We start from the raw sequence: 21,642 nt of genomic DNA, 5'->3' as shown, positions 1-21,642 counted from the left end.
GTACTAACAAATAGTAATGAATAACCTTATGCATATATCTCTACACACTGGTCCATAATTATTCCTCAGTAAATCAAAGGGTAAGCAAATTTTAAATTTTGATACATATTGCCAAATAATATTCAGAGATATTATTCTAACTTTTATTTCTATGAGCAGTGCATGCAATTATTTTTACCCCACTAATACTAGGTATCAGTCATTGAAATCTTTACCAATGTGCTAGAGCACACAAAAATCCCCTTTGTGTTTATTTTTATTTATTTATTTTTTTGTGGCATTTGCTTTTATTAGAAAACTCATTTGATAAGCACTTCCCTAACCCAGAGCAGAAGCTGGGTAGCCTCCAAGAGTACCACAGCTTTCACTTTATCTTCTATCCACTTCTGAGAGGGGAAAGCAGGAGATAGGGTTGGTGTCATGCAGTCTCCAAATGCCCCCTACTGCACCAGAGAGCTCATAGGCCAGCAATATACCCCACGGCTCCTCTAGACTCCAGCATTCTTGTCTGTATGGCTTCAAGAGGGAAGAGAGGAGGCTCTCATAGACTCCTCGGCCCAGTCCTTCGCTCCCAATGAGAGCAGGGCAGGACCCAGGAGAAGGTGACCAAGGAGACTGCATCGGAGATACCCTTTGGAGTCTGGAAAGCACCTGGATTTCTTGGGATGGGCGGCTGTGCAACCCCTTCAGTTTTTCTTGGGTTTGGGGGTGTCGTATTTTCTCTTGCTGGAATACCACAGCAGCAGGGAGATCCCAATGAAGGGGAAAGTCATGACCCCCAATGCTGCCCAGTCCAGAAAGTGAGGTGAGAATCTCCTGTCAAACTCCCGCTGAGCCAGGATTCCTCCCTGTCCAGGACCACTGGTAAAGCCAGTCACAACGGGCCCATCCTCCTGGGCCAGGTAAGTAACAGTTGCTGAGGTGAAGTTGAAGTAACCAGCTTTGAGAGGGCACAGGACAACACAGTATGGGAGACATTGCTAGCAGGGGCAATCGGATCCCATTTGACATTGAGCATTCCAGAGACAATGCCAGAGTCTTCTGGAGAGGAGGAATCATCAGATAACTCCACATCTAATGCAGCACTTGAGCCAACATTGTAGATGTTGTACTGTAAGGTCAGGTCTCTCTCCTCCACGGCATATCTGTTCAGCAGTGATTTGGAGGCCAAAAGCCTGGCTCCTTCCTCTGCTTGTGTGACAGCAAGTAGAGCCAACACTATAAATGCCAGCAGCCTCATCGTGCACCCCAAAGAAGCCTTTGGGGGAGGGGAGGAACCAGTACTGGAAAAAGCCCCTATGTGTTTATTTTTAATTATTTAGTTACTAGTGAGATTGATTCATGTACTCTGTTCAAGTTTTCTTTTTATTATTGACATATAAAACTTATTTATATTTTAAATATATCAGTCTCTCATATGTCAAATAACTTGCAAATATGTCTCCAATTTGCCCTTTGTTGTCATTTAATTTTTAGAAAAAACATTTTAATTTTATTGTCAATTTTACCAATATTCATTTGCTATTTATCTTGTCCTGCCAAGGTTATAAAAATATTACTCATATTTACTTCTATACATTTAGGCCCTCATTCCAGCTCCTATACCTTTCCTTCTTCATCCTCTGCCCTTCATCAAAACTAACAATCTGGTACCATGTTCCTCTTCTTCCTTCTAGGTGACATGGATTAAAGTTCATAAACTGAGATATACCAACAGCTGCTTATATGTTCTCAGGTTCACAGGAATGCTATTATGACATGTTGCTAGGAATTTTTGCTAGTAAGTATTACCTTACAGGAGTACTTCTTTAGGGTGTCATTTTGAATACTAAAGTAGGTAGGTGAAGGAAATTATTAAATTTGGAGGCAGCAGGATCAGGGAGGTAGATGGTACAGTGAAAAGAGTAACAAGTTTAAAGTTAGACAAACCTGCATTTTGGATCCCAAAATTATGTGTGTTGTGATCAATTTCTATTTCTGAGACCCAATTTTCTCATCCATAATATGAGATTGTCATGTGTGCTTTATAGTTATCACCTGTTTTGCCATCTGTGTCCTGTTCCTTTAGTCTCAGTCACCACTACACTGCCAATATCTAGTACAATACCTAATAAACAGTAGGTGTTCAGAAAACGCTCATTACCTGAATGAATGTGCACATAATAAAGAGGCTGGCAAAAAAAAGGCAGTATGTACAGTGGTTCCTGAGCTCTTCTTCCTTCTCAGAATCCCCTCAGAGCATGCCCAGCCTTCAGCTGCCCTTATGGAAAAAAGCTTTTATATTTCTCCTCCCTCCAACCTCAGACAATAGGGAACTACCTCCTTCTCCAAGATTAAGAAGCTACAATATCTAAAATCCCCAAGGCTAATGAGGAACTGAGGACAAAGGAGGACTGCTTTCTATTTCCCTCAGTTGGCCAGGGCATGCTGTCAGAGGTAACAGTTTTCTCTGATGGTAGTACACCACACCCATATGCTGGTTTAGGAGCCAGGAGCCATGGAATTAATAACCTTCTTACTTCCCAGACAAAGAGTTGATCTAATCTGAGAAAGTAAGATTAGGAAGTTGGCTTTGCCACTTATTTATCCTTTACCATTGGAAAATTCACTTTCACTTCTCTGAGTATATGAAAAAAAAATGAGTGCATAAAACTTGCCCCATTTCCCTCGTGAGGAGCAAGTGAGGTAACTAGAGTTCCACATATTTGTTACAGCACTTTTTGCATAGAGTTATTTCATTGCATCTTCACCACAACTATATGTGATGACTATCATTATGCCTGTGTTACAGGATATGAAACTAAGATGCAGAAGGGTGAAGTAACTTGTCCAAGATCACACAGCTAAGTAGTGGTAGAATTGAATTCAAATTCAGGTCTATCCAATTACAACTGCTCCTACTGAATGTCAGGCACTAATCTAGGCACTAGGGATACCATTATCAGTAAGTCCTGGTTTTTCAGGGTATTTACAGTTTAGTAGGGGAGGCACATGTGTAAATAGATGGTCAAGGCACAGGGTGATAAAGTATAATGGTAGAGAGACTATGGGAAACAGGAAGAGGGGTATCAACCTTGCAGAAGCAGAAAAGATTTCACAGAAAGATAGAGCTTGAGCTGAGACCTGTAGAGTGAGCAGCAGTTCTCCACATAGATCAGGAAGGGGAAACTCATGCCAGGCACAGGGGCTAGAGTGTACAGAAGCCAGAAATGTGAAACTATACTTCAACTATTAAAAAACAAACCCTTGCCGAAACTGGTTTGCTCAGTGGTAGAGCATCGGTCTGCGGACTGAAAGGTTCTGGTCAAGGGCATGTACCTTGGTTGCGGGCACATCCCCGGTAGGGGGTGTGCAAGAGGCAGCTGGTCGATGTTACTCTCTCATCAATGTTTCTAGCTCTCTATCTCTCTCCCTTCCTCTCTGTAAAAAATCAATAAAATGTATTTTTTAAAAATAAAAAAAATTAAAAAATACAAAAAACAAACCCTGCAGCCCAGTTGGTGTGGCTCAGTGGTTGAGCATCAACCAATGAACCAGGAGGTCACAGTTTAATTCCTGGTCAGGGCACATGCCCAGGTTGTGGGTTTGATACTCAGTAGAGGGCATGCAGGAAGCAGCCAATCAATGATTTTCTCTTGTTTTTGGTTTTTCTACTTTTCTCTCCTTCTCTTTTACTCTCTCTCTATAATCAATAAAAATATGTTTTTTAAAAACCTGCAGCAATGAAAGCCTTTTGGTACCAAAGAAAGAATAAATCAGTTGGTCAGAATAGAGTGTAGACACAGTCTCAAATACATAAGAGAATTTATAGCTATCAACTATTAAATGTCATTCAATGAATATTTTTGTTGAAAATCTATGATGTAAGGGGAGTGGGGCGTGTGGGAAGAGACTGAACATAAACTGTGCACCTATGGATGAGGACAATGGGGGGTGGGGAAAGGGCAGAGGGTGGGGTGGGAACCTGGTGGAGGGGAGCAATGGAGGGGGAAAAATGAGGAACATTTGTAATAATATGAACAATAAAGATTTATTTTTTAAAAAAAGAAAATCTATGATGTGATAGGTGCTTTATTAGATCCTGGGGATACAACTGTGGTGAAAAAAAAATCATTGTCCTGATGGAACTTACACAAAGATCAAAAAACAGTAAGAGAGACAGACAATAAACAAATAAGTCAGTATAATATGTAGTAATTAGATGGTGATAAGTGCTAAATAATAAATCAGGGAAGTAAATAGGAGATGTGGTGGCAGCTGAAAATTTAGATAAGGGAAGTCAGGGAAGGCCTCACTGAGAAGACGACATTTAAGTAGCAACCTGAAGAAATGGAGGGAACAAACAAGATGTCTGGGGAAAGGCAGAAAGATTAGCAAGGGCAAAGGTCTTGAGGTGGGAGCTCATAGGTCCTAGAAACAACCTGGATCAGAGTGAAAGCTTGAGAATAACAGGGAAGTAGGTCAGAAAGGTAGGAGGTGGTTATCATTGGATGGAGGTAGCTATGCTTTTTTAATAGACCTGCATTAACTTTCTTGAGGGGGGAGAAACTGGGAAGAGGAGGGAAGAGAGAGAGAGAGAGAGAGAGAGAGAGAGAGAGAGAGAGAGAGAGAGAGAGAGAGAGAGAGAGAGAGAGAAGAAATGGCAGTTTGGAAGTTTCCAAAGGGAATCACTCATTACAAAATAAAAATGCTAATAGCAAGATACCCATGAAAATACACACATGGTGACAAAACAAGCCAGGGGGGAATCATTTCTGGGGGGAAAATGGAAAAGAATCCCAAATAAAATTTAAAGAAAATATCCCTTTATTAACTTTTGGTGGAGAATATGTTTGTATATTTTCAGAAAACAACTCTGAGACATTCTGGAATTCTGTAACAGAGAGCAATAGACAGAAGCGCTCCAGCCATGAAGACAGAAGAGACACAATTCAGAGATGGAAGATGCTGACAACACCTCAGCATACCAGCAGACAGCAGCTGCGGGTTGCTGAAGGATGCCCAGGACCAAACCAGAGACAGGAGGACCTGCATTACCACCATTTGTCCACTAATGAGATCTGAAATATCATGGCTGGCATATACACATAATGAACTATCTGGCATTGAAATTGGGACGCAAAAGAACTGTTGGCCTAGAAAGGAACTCACTACAGACTGATTCATTTACCTCTCAGCATAACCATTATGGCTTGTTGCAGTTTAGGTTCTTACAAGTGTATTTCTTGGATCACATGATCTCACACATCTAGAGGAAACAATGAACAACACAAACAGACCCAGAGAAAGAGAACCAGCCATCAGACTCTCAAACCTCAGAGGGAAAGTAAGGAGGGATGGGGATAAGGGGAAGAGATCAACCAAAGGACTTGTGTGCATACGTATGGGCCTAGCCAGTGGCCATGGACAACGCAGGGGCGGGGGGCATATCTAGGGAGGGGTTTGGGATGGGAATGGGGGGGATAAGGACAATTATGTGAGACCATAATCAATAAAAATATATATATATAAATAAAATACAAAAAATAAAAATTTGGAAAGTTAAGCAAGGGCTAAATCACAAACAGTCTTAGGCTTGTGTGTTAGGCTAATTGCTTTTGAATTTTATCTAATAGGTACTGGAAAGCTCTTGAAAGCTCTAAGTAGGAGTGACAGTCAGAGCTGGTTCTCCACTCCCAACCCCACTCCAAAATATGCTAGGTTTCTCTTGCCAATATGAAGTCTAGATTGCCCAAAGAGGGTCTGGAAGCAGAATAACCAAGCTATTGCCGCAATCCATGTCAGAAATTGCAAACTGGGGCAGAGGTAAAGGGAATGGATCTAAGAAAGTCCTTTTTCTGCCTTCCTTTTTTTTTTTGAGAGATAGCGCCCCCTCCAGTCTTCTACACACATAAATATTGAGAAAGTAAAACCAGCTGATCTCTAGGATCTTTGGGGTGTTGGAATTTGAGGTAGTTTATTCACCACCTCCTTCCTGTTCTCTGGCTGACTCATCATCTTCTACCACTGCTACCTTCTTTCAAGTGCCCCAATATTGGTGAGTGTTGCTATTGTTTTCTGAAGGCTTGTGGAAGCTCAGGCAGGCTTCAGTTTTTCTATCTTTGTATCCTTTAGTATCCCAGGCTGAATGGAGTGGGTAGAAGCCTTCTGGGATATTTTGAAAGCTCCCAAAAATAACCTCAAGGCCTCAGTCAGAGAGCTCAGGACATTGACTGCACATTGGAACTCAGTCTTTGCCAAGTTCCCACTCCAGGCCTCATCCTCTTACTGAATAAGCCAGTTTCCCTCCTTCCTTAGCTGTCTCTTGGAAGTCCCCACCCAACCTTGAAAACTTTAAATTTAGTCCTAAGTCTTCATCCCTAACTCCACTGAAGAAAATGCCCAGGATATTTCAGCTTATCCTTTCTAAAAGTTCTTGTGGGCTCTGAGATGGGAAAGAAAATAAGACAAAGACAGGAAGAGGTTGAGACCAAGATACATACTCACAGAGGCTAAGAATCTAGAGGCACTGCAATATGAGGAAAGACAGGACAAAAAGAGAAACAGAAAGGATGAGATTAAACAAGGAACAATCTGAGAGTATGGAGCAAAGGAGAAAAACTGAGATAGAAATGAATAAAGAGGACAAGAAAAAAGCAAAATGGAAGAATGAAAACAATATGTAGAATCAAAGACAGGAAAAGTGGGAGCCAGAGAAAGAGGAGCCTAACTTCCTAGTCTTGTCCTAAACCCCTGCATCAAGCCAACATTCTGTGGCTAGAGACCTTTTGAACTTAGCCTGGAGGTAGTACTTATGGAACTCAATACTTCAGGAGTGGGAGTTAACAGGGCCCCCTAGAGGCAACAACAGAGAGATCAAAGAAAATGTGGCAGTGAGATCCATCAGCCCTCATATTTGCAGTGCTATCATCAGAAACTCACACTCACAATCTACTACAGATAGGCCAATAAATAGTTACCCTCAATACAAGTGCACAAAATGGCCCCCAATATGAGAACTGTTTTCTAGTTGATATTTTAAAAGACTTCAAATCAGTTCTTTTTTTTTTTAATAAATTTTTATTGTTCATATTATTACAAATGTTCCTTTCCCCCCCTTCTTACCCCACCCTCTGCCCTTTCCCCACCCCCCATTGTCCTCATCCATAGGTGCACAGTTTATGTTCAGTCTCTTCTCACATCCCCCTCTCCCCTTTTCCCCGAGAATCATCAGTTCACTCCGCTTCCATAACTCTGATTCTAATATATTCAACAGTTAATATTGTTCCTCAGATTTTTTTTTTTTTAGTTTCCTTGGTTTTTAGATTCACTTGTTGATAGTTACGTATTTGTTGTTCATAATTTTTATCTTTATTTACTTTCTCTTCTGAAAGAACCCCCTTCAGCAATTCATATAATTCTGGTTTGGTGGTGATGAACTCCTTTAGCTTTTTTTTATTAATGAAGCTCTTTATCTGACCTTCGAATCTGAGTGATAGCTTTGCTGGATAGATTATCTTTGGCTGTAGGTTCTTGCTATTCATCACCTTGAATATTTCTTGCCATTCCCACCTGGCCTGCATGGTTTCTGTTGAGAAATCAGCTGACAATCGTATAGGTGCTCCTTTATAGGTAACTACCTTCTTTGCTCTTGCTTCTTTTAATATTCTCTCTTTGTCTTTTGCTCTTGGAATCTTAATTATGATTTGTCTTGGTGTGGTCCTCTTTGGATTCCTTTTATTTGGAGTTCTGTGTGCTTCCTGGACTTGTAAGTCCAATTCTTTCACCAGGTGGGGGAAGTTTTCTGTCACTATTTCTTTCAGTATGTTTTCAATATCTTGCTCTCTCTCATCTTCTGGGACCCCCATAATTCTGATGTTGGACCGTTTGAAGTTGTCCCAGAGGTTTCTTACATCATCTTCAATTTTCTGAATTCTCTTGCCTTCTAGCTTCTGCAGAGGAGTGTCTTCTGGCTCTTTATGTTCCAAATCTTTGACTTGATTCTTGCGATCTTCCATTCTGTTTTTAGGACTCTGTATAATATTTTTTATTTCAGACAATGTATTCTTTATTTCTTGTTGATCCCTTTTCATATCCTCATAGGTCTCATTTATTTTATCGGCCTTTTCTAGGAAACTCTTGAAAAACCTTATAAGTGTGGTTTTGAACTCTATATCCAGTCGCTTTTTGTCCTCCATTTCTTTCGTTTGTGATCTATTTGGTTTAGGCATTTTCGCAGGCAGCTTTCCTGATGGGGCGGGGTTTCAGGGTGGAGCCTACAGCCTTGGCTTCGGTCAGCCCCGCCCTATGCGACTCCTGAGACTCAGGGTCCTTCAGTATTTGTTGCAAGCGCCTCTGAGAGGAAGGTGCCCTCGATTTTCGCCTGCTGCCAAACTGTCTATGCTCTCCCCCAATGAGTCCGGTATTGGGGTTCAGTTCAGTTGGTAGTGGGATTGGAGGTGGCGTTCAGAGCAGACTGGAGCCCGTCTCCTTCCCGTCAGGGCAATCCCGCGGCACAGCCGGCCGGCCCTTCTCTGTGCGCAGTGTGCGCGCCTCCGGGACCTCCTTTCGCCGCTTCCCCGGAGTCCCGCCTTACAGCCCGGCTCCCTATGGATGAGCCTGGGTCCCCGGGGTCTGGCCTAGAATTGGGGTTCAGAGCAGTTGGAGCTGGGCCCAGCACAGTCGGAGCTTTTCTCTCCTTCCCGCTTGGGACCGCCAGCCAGGCACTCGGCCTCCCTCCTCTCCGGCTCTGTCCTCTCCGCGCGCGCAGCGTGTCTCCATACCTTGGGCTTTTACAGCTCCTCCGTGCTTCCTTCTGGTTTTCTCCTTGCTTCTTGTTGTAGAATTTCCAGTCAGTCAACTTTCCTGTAGTTCTGGGTAATGTCCATTTTATATTTTAGTTGTATTTTATTGAAATTGTTGTGTGCGGCTGCGGCTAGTTGCCTACCCGAGCAGCCATCTTGGATTCTCCTCAAATCAGTTCTTGTAAGAGATATCAGAATATTAATAAACTTCTTTATATTGATTTCAATGGCTTCTTTTTTTTAAATGTTTTCAATTTATTTTAAAGAGAGAGGAAGGGAGAGAGAAACATTATGAGAGGGAAACATCAACATTGATTGGCTGCCCCCCACCAGATACCACGCCCACACCCCAGGGCATGTGCCCTCACCAGGAATGGAAACAGTGAGCTCTTGGTCCATGGGTCAATGCTCAACTACTGAGCAACACTGGCCAGGCTCAATGGCTTATTGTTTTTATTTTGAATTATATATGGGCAGGGAAACCACAATTTGTCCATCGTTTAGGGCCTTTGAAGGTCTTCACCTCACCTGCCACCATGGTACTGGGTGTTAGTGTAGGGCTGTGGTCGGCAAACTGTGGCTCGTGAGCCCTGAAATGTGTGTCCTTGGATAGTGATTTCACCTTTCTGAAATTCAACCTCCTTCTTAGTAAAATGGAACTAATAATCATTGTGCTAGAGTTCTCATGAGATTACCAGAAGAATAAACTATTAGAAACCTCAAGTGTGGCATTCCCAAATAGCTTTAGGGAATGTCAGACCTCCTTAAGGATAACATATCTCCTGGTACAAATGAGGCAACCAAGGCTCTCTGAATTTTACTAGGGTAGTAACAGGAAGACAGGGCAAGAAAGCCAGAGAAAGGACTGGGGAAAACAGGGTTAAACTAGAACAAGGAGTTAAAGAATGTAAATCTGAGTTTTTTGTCTTAATAAAAACTAAGCTGTAATTAATTGTTTGTGGCCATGCTTGGGTTAGAGAAGAACTGTAAATATGTCCAATAAGTAAAAAAGCTTTTTATAACAGAAACCCTTGAAAGGGGAGCCTGGCCAGTCCACCAGGGATCCAGGAAGTAGATATCTTCTTGCCAGTGGGAGTTTGGGCAGAAAGTCCTAGGAGCTGAAAGGCACCATGAAAGTTTCCAACCTGGCAAAATGTAACTCTTGGGGATTCCATGGATTCCCAATGCCTATAAGGTTAATTCTGAACTACTTTTTGTAGTATATAAATCCTGGCTTAATCCTTTACCACCTTCTTCCCAGCCTCATTTCTGGCTCTTTTCCATCTATATCTCCCTGATCTACAGTCATATTAAACACTTTCCACCACACCTTACATGTATGTACTCTCTGCCTAAAATGTATCCATGGCACCATTTCCTTTTATTAATTAAGGCAACTTATTCTTGTAGGCTTAGCTAAAGATCACCTTTCTTGGGAAATCTTCCCTGTCCATTCTCCATCCCCAGTCTGGGATCTCATAATTTCTGGTTCATGCCTCCTTCATTTAGAAACCTAGATTGACATTATTTGTTTCCATGTCTTTATCTTCCATAAGATAATGAATATTATGAGAATGGAGAGCATATTATCTTCATTTTTATAATAATAACTAGTTGCCTGGTGCACAAAATTTGTGCTTTGGGGGGTGTCCCTCAGCCCAGCCCATATCCTCTCCAATCTGGGACCCCTCAGGGGATGTCCGACTGCTGGTTTAGTCCCTCTCACAATTCGGGACTGCTGGCTCCTAACTGCTCTCCTGCCTGCCAGCCTGATCACCCCCTAACCCCTCCCCTGCCAGCCCCCAACTGCCCTCCCCTGCTAGTCTGGTCGCCCCCAACTGCCCTCCAACCCCTACAGGCCTGGTTGCCCCCAATTTCCCTCCCCTGCCAGCCCAGTTGCCCCCAACTGCCCTCTCCTGTCAGCCATCTTGTGGTGGCCATCTTTGACTACATGGGGGCTGCCATCTTGTGCAAGGGCATGAGGGTCAGTTTGCATATTACCTCTTTAGTATATAGGATTATAGCTGACATTTATCTAACTGTACCAGACACTTTACACCCATATGCCTCCTACCCAGCCCCCATGCACCCACTTCTGTATGAACATGCTTCTCAGAAATACATGGTAACACTGTTCTGGCAAGAAATCTAAGCTGAGAATTTTCACTCATTTTACCACATTCCACTCCATATTTACACCCTTCCCAGACCTGCTCTGATTCCATGCCACGCTGTCTTCATTTCAGCCACATATAAACACTGCACACAGTCTCATTATCACTGACAGGCCCAGCCCAGGCCATACCCAGGAATTGCCAATTATTTTCTCCCTTCCTTTGTCTGTCTTCTCTATGCTGTGGCATTTGTAGTCACTTAGCAGAAGGTGGATGTGTAAAAAGAGCTCTGCCCTGGACCTCAGGGAAGGCCAGTTTGGTAGAGCTAAGCCTACTTTTACCTGTCTTTGCACTTTGCCCCCATTTCAGTGTTGTAGTCTTTCCCTTATATATACCTTTATGGTGGGAAAAGGGTGAACCACAGAATCATCTCTTCTGCCTCCTAACTTCCAGTACTCTGCTCAAAGTAGGGAGGAATGGGAGAAGAAGGATCATATAGAGGCATGGAGGCAGGCTCTTCCCTAGGAGTCCAGGCTAAGTTTAGAGTGACAATTGCGTACTTGTTTTATAGCCCCACTGCCCTCCCTCTTCCTAGAGTTAACCCATAGTGTACTATTCTATGATCCTTTGGGTACCAGGATGCCAGGGTCTTTCTTAATTGCCATTGTGTCCTCAGGTGACTCTCTCCCTGATCCTTTGACTCTCTCCTCTCTGTCAAATAAAAACCAATTATAATGTCTACACTATCACTATGAGAGATGGAAAGTGCAACAGGGGCCATATCAGGCCTGGTCTAGGTTGAGAGCATTCTATGTGTCTGAATTTTCTCAAGGTCTTTCTAAGAGTAGGCTCCTACAGATATTTCTGTATATCATATTAGGTTCAGGAGTGATGGTGTCAAAACCATTGTGTTGTGGTGTGATGAGTAAGTTAGCAGGCCTTGTCGTCAAACTGCCTACATTTGACTCCTTACTAGTGTGACTTAATGCAAGTTGCTAAATCTTTCTGACCTCAGTTACTCTGTCCTAGATATGGGGTTAATGGTGTTATCTCTTTCACAGGATTAAATTAGAGGATGCAAAAGTCCCTGATTCACTGAAAATACTCAATAGATGTTTGTTGAATAAATAAATAAACTCTGTAATACAATTCTGCTCAGGATCAAGAACACAGATCCAATAAATATCAAATAGAATAGCTGCCACTTACTGTGTATCCCACTAAAGTGTAAGCTCTATGAAAGCAAGGGTTTTATGTCTGTTTTGAATGAATAAGCTAATGAGTGAATACTATATTTCAGGCACTATGTTAGAAATGTAGGATAGAGTTCTAAGCCAGATAATATGTCATCGTGGAGCTTAAAATATAATCATTAAGTTGATAACCACTCTAATAATTAAACTTGGGGTGAATGCTGGGGGGGGGGGGAAATAGGCGAGGGTGCTATAAGAGTGGCATACAAAAGGAATTTCTTAGTTTGGGAGGTTAGAGGGAATCTCTTAGAGCCAATGACCATATGAGACTGAAGGAGTGAATCAGGTGACAAACAAAGAGAAAATGTAGCAATGAACTTTATACTGAACCTCAGGGAAGGGCAGTTTGGTAGGACTAACTCAAAGAGGCTGTTCAAAGATAATAATAATAATAATAATAATAATAATAAGCATGGCTGGATTGGGCGAGAAAGGAAATGAATAGTAGGAATTGGGATTGGAGAGACTGGCAGTAGCCTGATCATGTAGAGCCTTATGGGCTATTATACTAATAAAGAATTTGGCTTTGTGGTTCTCATGTGATGAAAAGCCTTTAGAAGGTTTAAGTAGGGTAATTACCGTACATGATCGATGTTTTACAAATATTCTTCTGGATTCCTTGTAGAGAATGGTTTGTAAGGTCATGGGTAGCAGCAGAGAGACCTATTAGGAGGCTGAGGCAGTTGTACAGGTGAGAAATAATGACCTGGTTGGTGAGAAATAAATGAGAGTGATGTAGATATAATAGAGATATATTCTGAGTGTAGCAACACTTGCTGGTAGACTGGATGGCTATGGGATGATAATGAGGAGACAAAGACAACTCTTAGGTTTCTGAATTGCCACGTGGATATATAGTGATGTCATCTTTCTTTGATAGGGAAGATTATGGAGGTTTGGGGTGGAAGGAAATAAATGTTTCATTTTAATTGTTTTTGATTTACCAGTGAGACATCCAAATGGAGATGTCAAACTTTAGTCTGGAGCACAGAAGAGAAGCTAGGGCATCTTGAATAGAATTTTAAGTGTTGAATTTGCTGGGAGACCCATGGGCCAATTATGAGCAGAAAAGAAACATGAACTTTCATTTTAATATTATCATTCTGGATGCTGAGGTGAAAACTGACTGTAAGGAGGAAAGGATGGAAGCAAGAAGACCAGAAAAGAGGCTACTTCAGTCATAAAGGCCAAACAGTATCCTAGCTTGGACCAGAACAGTGGTGGTGGAGATGGAAAAAAGAGGTCAGATTCAGGATATATTTTGGAAAAATAGTAGATAAACCTTGATAATAGATTGTATATGAGAGGCAATGGAGATGAAAAGGTCAGAGATAACCCCCAGATTTGGGGTCTGTCCGATTGTGTTGATGGTGAAGCCAGCCATAGTCTGAACTAGAGACCACTGGGGAAGAGCAAGTGTGGGAGAAACCAGGAAAGTTTCTCCAATACGGGAACAGATTCAGTCCTTGCTCCTTTTACTTCTTGCTTATCTGCATCAATCTTCAAAAGGAGCCTATATGTTCTACATTAAGTTTCACCATCAGAGAATCTCCCCTTCATGTTGATATATACTATTTTCTGACCTCTGTTAACAGCACACATGTCCCGAGGAGATCACAATCTATTTCTGTGACTTTAATTACCATTATTATCCTGATTACTTCCAACAGTTCTATTTCTAGCCCTGTATTCTCCTTTGAGCTCCAAACTCACATGGTCAACCATCTAATTGGTAGCTTATCCTGGAAGTCCCACATGCACCACAACCCTACCATGAACCAAACCAATGTCTTCGTATTGCTTCCTGTATATCTGTTACTCTTCTCCAGTGTTCCCTGTCCAAGAAACACATACTGATCTTTGACTGCTCTTAGCCCCCACACCTAACCCAACACTAAGCCCCACAGATGCTAACTTCTTTTTTTTAAAAAAATATATATATTTTATTGATTTTTTACAGAGAGGAAGAGAGAGGGATAGAGAGTTAGAAATATCGATGAGAGAGAATCATCGATCAGCTGCCTCTTGCACACCCCCTACTGGGGAAGTGCCTGCAACCAAGGTACATGCCCTTGACCGGAATCGAACCCAGGATCTTCCAGTCCGTAGGCTGACACTCTATCCATTGAACCAAACTGGTTTCAGCAGATGCTAACTTCTGCACAGTATACAGTAATGGTTAAGAGACTGGATTCTGAAATCAGCTTTCAGAAACCTCTGACTTATATCCTGGCTCTAAATTTAGTAGTCACTTAAACTTTCTGTGCCTCAGTGACTTCCCCTGAAAAATGGAAATTATGATAATAGCATCTATGCCTACTTCATAAGGTTGTTGTGAGGATCAAATGAAATTATCCAGGTAGAACACTTAGAACAGTTGCCTAGCCCATAGTACTTATTACCTATTAGCTATCTATGAAAATGGTGATGATGATGATAACAATCTCTCAAATATGTCCCCTTCTGTCCCTACTAACTATGACTGCCCTAGTTTAGACTCCCATCTTTCATAAATGTCAAGAGCTTTCTAACTTAGTTGAATTTGAACATAACAGATGTGTCATGCATTGTGTAGGGCACTGTCATGACACACTGTTCATTAAATACTAGTGGTCCAGTACACAAAATTCATGCACATTAAAAGGGGATTAATTAGAGGAAATATTTTAATGTTGTTATTTGTCCTTTCTCTATAATAGAAGTGTCAGAGATGAAAGAAAATTAGTAAAATGTATATAAAAATCTTCCTCCTGTCAGAGTCTGGGGTGCACCATGGGATCTAGAGTGAAGTCCCCACCCACCCATGTGCACATCAAAATTGCATGAGACCCAGACCTGTCCCTCCCATTGGGCTAAATACAGACCCGGCCAGTCCCACCCTTGTCAAGCCCCACCATGTGGAGGGGGCATAGCCTCAGGTCCCCTGACATGGCGCTGGGATGGGGGAGCATGGCCTGATGTCCCCCAGCCAGGGCTGGGGTGGGTGCTTTGAGGTCCCCTGTCAAGCCCCGCCAGGTGGGGGGGCACAGCCTGAGGTCTGCCGTCAAGCCCCGCTGGGCAGGGAACGCAGCCTCAGGACCCCCATTAAGCCCCACTGGGGGGGGGGAGGGGCTATACCTTGAGGTCCTCTGTAAAGCCCTGCCAGGCAGGGGGCACAGACTCAGGTCCCTTGGCCTGAAGCTAGAGCTGAGGGGTGTGGCCTCAGGTCCCCCGGCCTGGCACCATGGTTGGGGGCATGGCCTGAGGTCCCCTGTCAAGCCCTGCTGAGTGGGGGTTATGGCCTGAGTTGACCCAGCCTGGTGCTAGGGTGGGAGTGTGGCCTGAGGTCCCCTGTCAAGCACCATGGGGGAAGAGGGGGGCACAGCATCAGGTCCCTGCTGATTGCTCATTAAGGCTCCTTATGGGAACTCTTCCTCTACTGTGGGTGCAGACATCTTGTGTTACGGAAACCCTGCCTCCACTGTGGGTGCCACCATCTTTGTGGCAACTTGATGGTATATTTGCATATTCCCTCTTTATTTTATAAGATGATTCTTATTCTCCTAGAGTCTGGAGAAACAATATAGCCTATTGTTTGTATAGGCTTGTCTGTTCAATATGATAGCCACTAGCTTCAATTGACTATTAAACTTTATAGCCTATTGTTTGTATAGGCTTGTCTGTTCAATATGATAGCCACTAGCTTCAATTGGGTATTAAACTTTAGATTAATTAAAATAAAATCATTAAAAAGTAAGTTACTTAGTCACAGTAAATCCCATTTCAAGTGCTCATCAGTTTAGAGTTAGGTTATTTAGATTTATTTCCTGGATCTGTCACTTATAGCTGTGTGACTTTAGACAAATAACATAGGCCATCTTTTAATCTATTAAGTGGGCCTACTGATAGTACTTACCTTAAAGAGTTGTTGTAAAGATGAAATTAGTTGAAGTTAGTTAGTATTTGTGGACGCACGTGTGCACACATCTCCATGCCCCCTGCCACTCAGAGAAAAATAGCATTACTAGTTGATAAATCTTCAGGGCTCAGGGTTTGGTCCAATAATTAGTGGCATTATATAATTTCAGCATGGTACACTGAAACCATCACTGGGCTAGGATTTTGGAGAATCTTTCTTCTAGTTGTAATAGTATGTAGTCCTAGCCATAATTCTGGAATTCATTTTTCGTGCAACCTTAGGTACATTTTCTCCCTCACTTGCCTCAGTAGGGCGATTGCACTGCTCTCAATTGTCTCTGCCCTACCAGTTGCAGTACTTTTTAAGGGAAAAGCTCCTATTACAGATGGCAACAAGAAGTTAAAAGAGAAAAGGACATGGCACATCTGAAGGATAGCTATCAGAGCTGCCATTTATAAACTGCTAACTCTGCACTTGCTTGGCACCAAGACCACATTCTGAGCCACCCTGTAATGCTACCTAGGATTCTTGATGGGAGAGAGTGGGGCTGGAGAGGTAGATCAGTCACTCTAGTATAATTATGAAGGAGGCATTGAAGGGGGAAAGACTGGAAACTTGGAAACCCATTAAGAAACTGTTGTACAGCCGAAAACAGGTTTGGCTCAGTGGATAGAGCGTCAGCCTGCGGACTGAAAAGTCCCGGGTTCGATTCCGGTCAAAGGCACGTGCCTTGGTTGCGGGCACATCCCCAGTAGGGGGTGTGCAAGAGGCAGCTGATCAATGATTCTCTCTCATCGATGTTTCTAACTCTGTATCCCTCTTTCTTCCTCTTTGTAAAAAATCAATAAAATATATTTAAAGAAAAGAAAAGAAACTGTTGTACAGGTAGCAAGTAAAGAGGGTCCTAAACTGAGGCAAGAACAGATGAAGGACAACCCACTGCCACTCTATTGTCAATTTCTTGAGGATAAGAACTATCTTTTTCATTTTTGTATCCCACCACTTGCCTGTATTATCTACCTACATAAATATATGCACAGTAGTATACAACACTTTGCACACAAATCCATTGTTGATTAACAGGATTCAAATACATTGCATTCATAAGACTTGGCGACTGATTTGACCTAAGGAGAAGACCAATATGGCTTTCAGGTTTAGAACTTTGTGTTTGTTTGTTGTTGTTGTTTTAATATATTTTTTATTGATTGCAGAGCAGAAGGGAGAGGGAAAGAGAGATAGAAACATCAATGATAAGATAATAATTGATCTACTGCCTCCTGCATGCCCCCCACTGGGGATCGAGCCCTCAACCTGAGCATGTATCCTTGACCAGAATCAAAGCTGGGACCCTTTAGTCACAGGCCGACACTCTCCACTGAGCCAGACCGGATAAGGATAGAGCTTCATTCTTTCAGTCCGCAGGCCAAAGCTCTATCCACTGAGCCAAACCGGTTAGGGCTAGAGCTTCATTCTTAATGAGAATTATGAAGTTGATTTCCAAGGAACTGTAATGTTCAAAGCATCTCCTAACTATCTTGCTTTCCCTATCCTAAGGTCTGACCTAGGCAATGCCCTGGCTAGAATAAAGCTGGCCTTTCCTACCAATCATCTAGCTCTCTGGGCTGGGAAGGAGGCTGTTTCTCCTGGGGGCCTCCTTTCCGCTTTCCCTGGCCTGGGCAGTAAGTTTCTCTTCATAGTATTTGAATCAGAGGAAACAGATAGACTGAGGAAGTGAAAAAAACACACACAAAAAACAGGCTGCCTGGGCTCTGTCAGCCAATGTAAACACTCTGGTTTCCTGTTGTTGTAGCCCAAAGCGTCCCATGACATCATTTCTGGCCTTTCCAGAACACACTTGTTTAGCCCAGCCTGCCAACATGTCCAAGGCTGAGTGGCAGTTGCTCTCAGGGTTAGATCCTCCGGAACTGGAGAATTTCTCCCAGCCAACCATTCCCCACCTGCCCAGCCAGTCAGTCAGACCTTTCTAGCCCTATAAGGCATTGGACGCTGCATGCTGGACAAGCTGTCCCACTTCCCTGAGGCACATGGGCCAGAGCAAGATTTCCCAAACAGGAAAAGTTATTTTACTTCTTTTAATATAGATTTTGAGTCAGAAGAGGTGGAGTATATGACATAGCGTCCGGGACAAGCTCTGATTCCTCCCAACCCAATAGCATACAGGTGGTTTTTTTTTTTTTTTTTTGTGTGTGTGTGTGTGTGTGTGTGTGTGTGTGTGTGTGTTTGGTTTTTTGTTGTTGTTGTTGTTGTTGTTGTTGTTTTTTGTCAGTCAGTGTTGGTCACAAATTCCTAGAAATAGCACTGTAAGGGAGTTTTCAAGACCTTATGTCCTAATCTTTCCATGGTGTAGATGAGAGCAGTGAGGCTCAGAGAGGAGAAAGGGACTGGTCCCAGTCACACAACTGGTCAAAGCCATCCACTGCTAGAGGTCTGAACCTGAGCTATATTGAGACAGAATAACATAGTTACAAGAGTGCTTAATGGGAAATTCAGAACCAAAATTTGAGCTATAATTCTCTTTAAGAGCTTGGAAAAATTCCTTTTTTTCTTTGGACCTTGGCTTAGACAGCCATAATTCAATTAAAGGCAACAAATATTTATTGAGAACCTACTGTGCTTGGTAGAGCTGGTGGCTCCTGGAAATTAGAAGAAAGCATGAGAACACTCCCCATTTCGCAGAGTGGAATGGAAAGAAAATGAAAGAGATGGTCTGAATTCTGCAGATCTAAAGACAATGTGCAACCCATACCTCTGTCTCTAGGCAGAATTAAACCATAAAAAAGGGTCTGGGGTTCTTCAGGGCTGCAACTACCTTCCCATTCCCTTTACAAGGCAGCAGAGAGCTCTTATTGAGCCAGATCTTTGTTTGCAAAAGAGTTTCCAAATTCCAGTCCATTTAGCTGGATAGATTTGCATGTAGAGTGTGGTGGGATCCTAAATTACTATCTGGAAAATCAAGCCAAATGCATTATGGAAATTTCTGCAGTCAGCAGTAATTGAATTTCAAGCCCTAGGTGTGCCATGGAGTACAGGGAATTTGAAATAGCTTTATTAACCAATCAAGTAGATTTCAGAGACACATTTAAGGAAAATGTGCCTATTCCTGCACCCAAAGATGCACAAGGCAATGTGAAGTTATTCTATTAGCCAATCAATTTAACCACAGTATGGATTATATGAAACACACAGAGATAATATGGATGCATTTAGATGCCTGGAGATGTGCATCTATATGCAGATGCAGGAGGCTGTAACACACATTGAGAAACACAAAATAACACACACAGAAACAAAAAAGCCACTGATATACACACAAAAAACACACACACACACACACACACACACACACACACACACACCAACCAGAAGCTAGAAGAAGACAGCTATTTATTTGGGCGTTCTAGGGTGGGGGTGGTCTACATTCTGACTCCCTGCTCATCTTTCTCCTTCCTCCCCCAAATTGTCCTAATTCAAATACTATAGTGTATTTTTTTCCATAGAAGCTTTAGAAAACCACCCTGCACTCCACTAAATCTGTACCCACACCCACTTCACCACATCAGACTCTTGTTACTTATTTGTCTGGACTACAGCAAAAAAAAAAAAAAAAAAAAAAAAGGATCAAGTCTCCCTGATGTCAGTATCTTTCCACTAATCCATCTTCCATAAGGCTGCCTGCCAGAGGGAATCATTCTAGAGCTCAGTGCTGTTCTTGCTTTGTCCCTGCTAAAAAAAAAAAAAAAAAACAAAAAACAAAAAACAAACAAAAAAAAAACCTTCCTTTCCTTTCCACTGTCAGCACAAGCCAACCCAGACACGTGACATTCATGGAGTAAATAATACCGGGGGCTCCTTGACCCTGTTTAAGTCCTCTCCCCTCTCCCTATCCATGCCCATCCCATGCTTTCCTGCACCCTGTGCTATTCCCTTGAGCTAAAACCACTCCCTTTCCACCTATCAAAATCCTACCCACTTTAAATTTAACTGGGTTGTTTGTATTTCTTTAGAAGAATGAGTACATCTTTGACATTAAAAGATTTTTAATGTTCTTATCCTTCAAGTCCCAACTCTAAGGTTACCTCCTTCATGAAGTCTGCCTCTAATTTATTAAAAGCACTATATTAGAGAACTGAACTTCCTCCATTCAGTCTTCACAGGTGTGTGTGTCTTGGTACACAAAGGAGAGCTGATGAAGGATAAAACAGAATTTACTGGTGCTAGTGCCTCCTCTAGGGCAGACAATGGGTTGGCACTCTTCTTGTGTTACTGAATTGGTCATAGTCCTGCAAAGACAGACTCACAAAGTCCAGGCCTCTGAAGTCTTAGGCCAGATTCTTTTGAGCTATATTATTCTAGTCATAGATTTGAGACCTGGCACTGCCACTAGCTTTTTGTGTGACTATGAGAAAGTCTCAAAAACCCACTCTGGCCTTGATTTTTTTAAGGATCCTTCCAGTTCTAGATTTTATTATTGCAATATGAAGGGTTTTATGCAGCTATTCCCATGAGTACATCTGGTAATGAGTATGTCTACTATCATTATAATTCTCTCTCTCTCTCTTCCCTTTTTTTGTTTCCTTCTCTCTTCTGTCTCTCTGTCTTCCCTTTCTTCTCTCTTCTCTCTTCTTGTCTCTCTTAGTCTGTATCTCTTCCTTTTCCTTTCAACCTCTCTCTCTTCTACATCTCTCTGTCTCTTATTCAATCTCACTCTCTCTTCCCCACCCCCAGCTCTAGGGTGTAAATCTGGCTGAATAGTTTCCAACTTAAAATAACTCCAGTGCTTTCTAAGTGTTGTTGTTGAGTAGAGGTAGAAATGATATCCCTCTGAGGGTTTCAGAAAGATCAACCATCCCCCACCTCTCCCCTCAGAGAGGGCTCACAGAGCTAAGGAGGAAGGCAGCAGGATGAAAAATCTCATAACAAGACCAACGGGCTCCTATCCTGCAGGCTTTCAACCAAACAGAGGAAATCACAGATCACAAAGGTTCTCCATCTCCTAGATGATCTGAATCAGAGAGTCTTAACTACCATATACTCATTTTTTCAACTTCTCTGACCCACCACTTTACAGATGTGAAAACAGGTTCACAGACAGGAAAGGAATGGCTCACCATTTCACAGTTAAGTAATGGAAGAACTGAAACTAGAATGCTGGTCTCTTGACTCATAATAAAGTGTGCTGAGAAGACTATAAAACTGATTCAGCACCATCAGTTGAAAGGGACTTTTCATGAGCATTTTGCTAGAAGAGAAGACTGGGTGAGCTGGAGACTCCATAGATATTCAGATTGAGAACACTCAAGAACAGCATTCAGGTCTCCTTTGTCTTCAATGGAAGCCCAATAGAGTGTCTCACTGTAGCTCAATGATGAATAAATGAGGGAGTTAGCCTCCATCAGGTCACTTGAGGGACACTGATGCTTTCTCTGGGGTTCTGGGTATTTATATGCCACATTCCAGAAGCATTGAAATAAAAGAATGAAGGTATTTTGTCTGTTGTTAACTTGCTAGGTCAAGAGTCTCTGCATCAAGAGAAACCAAGATGGCGGCATAAGGTATACACCTGTACGTGC

The 21,642-nt window shown here is 42.4% G+C and overlaps 1 pseudogene; it reads right to left on the bottom strand.

Moving 5' to 3' along the window:
- Window positions 1–368: 368 nt before the first annotated feature.
- LOC118719758 lies at window positions 369–1,288 on the bottom strand (annotated as a pseudogene).
- Between the last annotated feature and the right edge of the window lie 20,354 nt (window positions 1,289–21,642).

This window comes from Pipistrellus kuhlii, unplaced genomic scaffold, assembly GCF_014108245.1.
Source record: "Pipistrellus kuhlii isolate mPipKuh1 unplaced genomic scaffold, mPipKuh1.p scaffold_m20_p_16, whole genome shotgun sequence".
Classification (NCBI taxonomy): domain Eukaryota; kingdom Metazoa; phylum Chordata; class Mammalia; order Chiroptera; family Vespertilionidae; genus Pipistrellus; species Pipistrellus kuhlii.
The sequence above is the reverse complement of the archived record's forward strand: the minus strand, read 5'-3'. Positions and strand labels throughout refer to the sequence as shown.